This window comes from Castanea sativa, chromosome 2, assembly GCF_040712315.1.
Source record: "Castanea sativa cultivar Marrone di Chiusa Pesio chromosome 2, ASM4071231v1".
Lineage (NCBI taxonomy): Eukaryota > Viridiplantae > Streptophyta > Magnoliopsida > Fagales > Fagaceae > Castanea > Castanea sativa.
This window is the reverse complement of record NC_134014.1, coordinates 48418140-48424247: the sequence shown is the minus strand read 5'-3', so window position 1 is coordinate 48424247 and position 6108 is coordinate 48418140. Positions and strand designations below refer to the sequence as shown.

Below are 6108 nucleotides of genomic sequence, written 5' to 3'. Positions count from 1 at the left end.
TGGGTCCCATGTATGTGGGTTTAATTAAGAAAATGTCATCATAACTCTATTTCTATAACTTTTTTTTTTTTTATACAAGATAAAATTCTACTCTAATCTAATTTAAGTGTATATGTGTGTGAAACTCCCTCTTGAAAACTTGAACCCCGACCCTTACCCCCCACACCACACAAACACTTATACTTGTAGAGTGACCATCGCACCAATTATACTTGTAGAGTGACCATCGCACCAAGGGGATGCGGTGGTTCTGTTTCCATAACTTGAAAACACCTAAAATGTGTTTTCAATTTCCATAATTCATCACTCAAAAATCAAAGACTTAAGTGATGAAAATAAAACTTGAAAACAAATCCAAATAGAGTTTTTTTTTGTGGGACACACATATTTTGAGTTATGGGTGAAGAAAACAGAGTTATGAGTTATGGAAACAGCAAATCCAAACAGCCCATGGTGATTAAAGAGATAATTTATGTATAATTTTAGTGTATAACTTTTTTAACAAATTAAATTATATAAATTGCTTAAATAATGCACATTGGCTCATGTTTACTTACGTAGATGAAAGATGTCCTACACTCATTTTTTGAAAAAGATATCTCCAAATAAGTTTGATGTCAAACTTTTTGGTTTATGATAGCGATTTGGGATATAAATTCGAGAAAATTAAGATCGCAATTTTTTTTTTACAACTGTGATATGACAAATGATAGTTTGTAAATTTTTTAATGGAAAACAAATGAACAGCGGAAGTGATACAGACAACAACTAGCATTATGCTATGCAAAGTCGAAGTCATGACAAAAAAAAGTTACCACCGTTCTAGATCTGACTTTTACACTCTCACTCTCACTCTGTACAGAGCCGCAGAGGTCCATGGTTAGCTGAAGCATTATTTAGTCGCAATTCAGGTGAGGAAGCATTATTTAGTCGCTTTCTTTTTTTTTGACAAGCTCTGAGAGATTGATTGATTGAACCATTACGTTATAACAACCCAAGTTTGATCTCTTTTTAGGTGAGAATTAGCATGTGAATGACAATTTTTTGCTTTTTACTTGGCATGAATTGAATATTGAATCAATTCTTTAATACATAAAGATAGGGAGAAAGAGTGTTTACCCAAGCAAACAACCAAACTCACCCATCTCATGATCTCGTTGCAGGTGGCTATGAATTGAAAATCCAGGTACACTAATGAGTGCATATAAGTTGTTTGTGAAATTGCCCGAACGTGTTTGTCTTGTATTTTTGTTCTTTGTTAATGATTTTCTTGTAAATATTTCAAACCGCAATTATTTTTTTCATACATTCTCCAAAAAATTTCTCATTGTGTAATTGTTTGATCCTTTGGTCATTATCATTGTGAAAAAGTGAAATTACATATTTTAGGGCTTTGATCTTGTTGATTAGTTCAGTAGTGGCTAGGAATATCTGTCTTCCTAGCAACATTATGAATTAGATTTATGACACCAAGCAAGAGAGAGGAATTGAAAAACAAAGGTTTTCTATTCAAGATTTTTTCTATTGATTTTATTTTTTAAAGATTTATATATGTATTTTTTTTCCTTATGGATCTTACTCCTATATTACTGTTTGCTAATTATGGTCCTTTGGTTTTATGGTATTTATCTTGAGACTTCTACAGTTTAGCTTCCTTTCTTTTGAGATTTTGTGGATTTAGTTAATTTGAATTTATAGTTCTTAGGATTTTAGATTGAAGAATTTGATTGAACCACAGATGTGGTGTTTGGACATAAAATTTTTATTGTGTAATTCATATTTTGGAGAATTTGATCATATTCTATTAATTACAAGCGTGAAGCAATATCTTGACAGGTATTGAAATGATTATCAAAAAGACAGGTATTGAAATGATTTGACTGGCTTTTCCATAGAGGATTGATGTCTATACTTGAGCAAACATTCCTTTTCAGATGACCCATCACAATGTTGAGGCCTCTATGGTTGTGAAATTTGGAGAGCAAAAATCAATTGCTGGCATTATAATGGAGAGAGGTTTGTGATATTCAAAAGATTCTTTTAGCATATGATATGAAATGTATTTCTTTGGAAATTGCAATCTTATTTCATAATGTTAGCATTATCGGGATTAATATAGACCTTAGTTTATTCTTTCAACATCACTCTTCTAACATTGTTCACTGTCAATTTAGAACACAAGAACTTTGGCATCAACTTCAAAGATTCTTTTGCCAAAGTTCTTGTGGATGCTTTGCTTAATCCCGATTATGCTAACATTGTAGTTTCCCCTTTATTGGATGATTGTAAGCTTTTGTTGAGTCGCTTCCAACAGGTGCAGATCAGACATTGTTATCGGCAAGCTAATTGTTGTGCTGATGTTATGGCTATAGGATGGGTTCTGAACAACTTTTAGATTATATTCTTTTCCAAAGTCTGCCTGTGGACGTTTTGGAAGCCTTTGAGGCTGATATTAATGGTTTGTATTTTGACAGGCGTTGTCCTGGACCTGCTGTTTTCCGTTAGTTTTTTGCTTTAATGAATCGTCTTGTTAACCAAAAAAAAAAATGTTATACTTGTAATTTTCTATTCTAAATTTCATTACTCCTCATCATGGCAACCTATTGTCTCAATTGTGTAATTGGTATTTTTTTGTTATACAAGTTTTTGTTGTTCTATGACTCTCCAAGAGAATGTATGTTTAATTTTGGTTTTTGGTGGTTGAATTACAAATTCTGAACAAATATTGAGAAATTGGTTTGAAAAACATTTTTTTGACATGTTTACGAACTAAATTTTTAGTGCTAATGATTAGTTTGTTTACTTGTTTGGTTTTGATATCTTCCTAAAACTTAACTTTTATATACATACATACATATATACACACACACATATATATAATGCTTTTTGAATTGTAATGACTATTCAATTTGTGCTGGTAGAGATAAGATGACACACTCATGTTTGAAATTACAGATTATTTGTGATGATTTTTAAATCTTTTATGCTAGGTAATCCAGTATCCTTATGCGTGAATAGGCTAGCATCCACTTGACAGACTATTTAAAGTAATTTTGTTGTTAACAAATTATTGTTCCTTATTCTAAATGATATAGAGATAATTGACTTTAAATTAAAGGAGGATGTGAATATGTGATAGAATCAATTTTTTATTTGTTATAAATATTCTCTAACAGTAGTACTTATAAAAAAATATTTTCTAATAGTAATTTATGCGTGCAAGGTACGTGGCTCAAAACAAGATTCTTATAATTTTTAAAAGCACCAGTTGAATCTGGTAGAAATGTTTTTAAAAGCACCATGAACCTAGTAAGGTTTCTCAAAACAAAAACAAAAAGTCGACCCTAGTAGAAATGGTTTCTAGACAACCTTTTTTTTCTCTCTAATGTTCATAGGAGTAATGGACTTGATTTCAAGCACTCGTTGGACTTTTAAGGTATTAGCAATTTGAAAACTAAAAGCAGACTCGTTTGCACCATTCTTTGCTGTTCTTGAAAATTTTTCATGAAAGGCTTTGACACTATACTATAATCTTGAGGGATGAAACTGGTTTCAAGGACAACATTTTGCCGTGCTTCAACTGTATCAAAATCTGATAAGTTTTATATCTGAACTATTTTCGTTTCTAATATAAGAAATTCTATTTGAAGATGCTATTTGGTTTTGGATTATTTGGTACGCACTCATCCAGAACAAAACTTACAAGATACATGAGAATAAGGAATAGTACCTGAATAAGGGTGCGCCACACACATTTCTTCATGATTTGTTTCTAGCCTTCTTGAGCAGGAGTAAGTTCCGTTGCCATTCTAGTTTGCTGCAAATTACTCTCATTTGAATTTAAAAACAACCTTCAACTAAGTAGAATACATGACAATGCAAGCTGTGGAAGCATCTTCCAAGACAGTACCACTCATTTAACATTTTTAATACTTAAAAATAATGAAGTTACAACACACAAGGTGACCTTCGAACGAAATTATTGCTGACACTTCACTTGGGAGGAGTTTGTTGGCGTTGAAACTTTCTCTGCAATTTGGCGGCACCAACTACTACTGTCACATAAATTTTGTCGGTTATGTTGCCCAAGAAGCGGAAATAAGTATGTCTCCAAGATCTGTTCAATATTAAAGAGCCCCATAATCCCCAAAATCCTGCAATAAATCCGAGTCCCATGCTTAAATAAAATGAAGGTATTTTGAAGCCATCATGCCCTTCTTTTTGAATGCCTTGATTTTCTCCGTCTCCATTTTCATTGCTACAATGTGGATCTTCATTTAATTCATCGCTGGAGCATATCTTTGAGACAGGAAGCCCACAAAGTTGAGGATTATCCCTGTAGGATGAGTTGTCAAATGCAACGAACTGATGATCATATGGAATTTTCCCTGACAAGTTGTTGTGTGACACGTTGAATGATGAGAGGAAGACCATATCTGTCATGCTAGGTGGCATGCTGCATGAAAGGTGATTCCTTGATAAATCAAGAGACTCCAAATAAATCATTTCACCGATGTTTGGTGGGATAGGTCCGACCAGATGATTGTTTGACAAATTCAAAAATATCAATCCGGCAAGGCTCATAACTTCCTCAGGAATTTGTCCCGATAAGTTATTGGAAGAAAGGTCAAGTAATGTGACAAGAGGAAGAATAGATTGGTACCGATTCTCCCTAGATTTGACTGTGAGTATGAAATTTTCAAAATGGGTTGTGTGAGGATTATAGAATAAGGAAAGAGTTTCCTTAGCCATGCCAAAAAAGACACATCTTGGAATAGTTCCAGACAAATTATTTGAGGCAAGATCCAAAATTCTCAAATATTTCAGTTGGCACATCTGAAAGGGAATATGCCCACTGAATGTATTAGACCGCAATTCAAGAATAATCAGGTTTTGTAAATTTTCACCAATCCATGCCAGCGCATTACCCGATAACTTGTTGGAGTCAAGGCCTAGAACTCTCAAGGCAATGCAATTCTTCAATGATAAAGTCACTTCTCCAGAAAGACTATTGTTATCCAATCTCAGGCTCTTCAGATTTATTAATTGGCCAATTGAGTTGGGAATTTGTCCAGATAGATTGTTATTAGCTAAGTTTAGAATGACCAAATTCTTCTTATATTTCCAACAATCTGGAATCTCTCCAGATAAATTATTTGAAGACACATCCAAATAGCTCAAAGAATTATTTGCAGAAAATAATTCACATAAGTGCGAAATTGATCCAAAAAATGAATTATTTGCTAGAAACAATATTCTCAAGCTGACGGAGAAGCGAGGCAGGCGACTCCTAAAGTAATTGTCACTCAAATCCAGTAGTGAAAGTTGGAGTTGCGATGAAAAATCTGGCACATTTCCTTTGAGCTCATTGGAAGACAAATCCATCTGCTTGACCCTGGAAGAAAGGTTCCAAAACCAATCTGGCACGACATCTACGATACTGGCATGAGAGATATCAATGAAAGAATAATTAATTTGTGATCGAAGCCACTGTGGAAATTTTGGGCCTAGTTGGCAAGACCCCAACCCTATGGTTTCAAGTTGAAAGGGTGGAATCCAGTTTGAACTCACATTCAACACCAACTGGTTTGAAGAAAGATCTAACACCCGCAGTCTACTGAATTCTTTTAAGTGAGCTTCCGTGATGTTGCCCTCCAAGTCATTCCCAGCCACATTCAAGGCAACCAGTTGAGAGAGTTGTACAAGACTTTGCTCTAAGGACCCGTGCAATTGATTGTCGTAAAGATGCAACTCTCTCAGTGAGGAAGATTTGTTAAGCAGACTTTCTTTTTCAAACATGCCTAAAGTCAGTGGTATTGGACCTTCGAGATCATTCCTCGAGAGATCAAGAGAGGTGAGAGAAGTCATGTTCCCAAAAGCATCTGGGATCAGACCTTGTAACTGACATCTTGAAAGATTAAGGTAAACCACACTATGACCAATTTTAAACAACCAATCTGGTATTCTAGAATTGAAATTATTATCCGAGAGATCAAGGATTTTAAGAGAAGTAAAATTCACCTGATGCAAATATTGAGGAAGCTTGTGAAGCATACAATAAAATAAACGTAACTCTACTAGAGAACTTAACATATTTATTGAATCAAG

At 34.1% G+C, this 6108-nt stretch overlaps 1 long non-coding RNA gene across 4 annotated transcripts; it reads left to right on the top strand.

Moving 5' to 3' along the window:
- Positions 1-600: 600 nt before the first annotated feature.
- Positions 601-2655, top strand: LOC142624072 (uncharacterized). 4 transcript variants are annotated; one of them, XR_012842273.1, is made up of 4 exons: positions 670-911; positions 1164-1186; positions 1837-2016; positions 2315-2655. It is a non-coding gene; the product is annotated as an uncharacterized LOC142624072 (long non-coding RNA). The 4 variants fall into 4 exon arrangements; XR_012842275.1 differs by having other exon boundaries at positions 601-911; positions 1099-1186; positions 1837-2655; XR_012842272.1 differs by having other exon boundaries at positions 617-911; positions 1837-2655.
- Positions 2656-6108: the final 3453 nt, after the last annotated feature.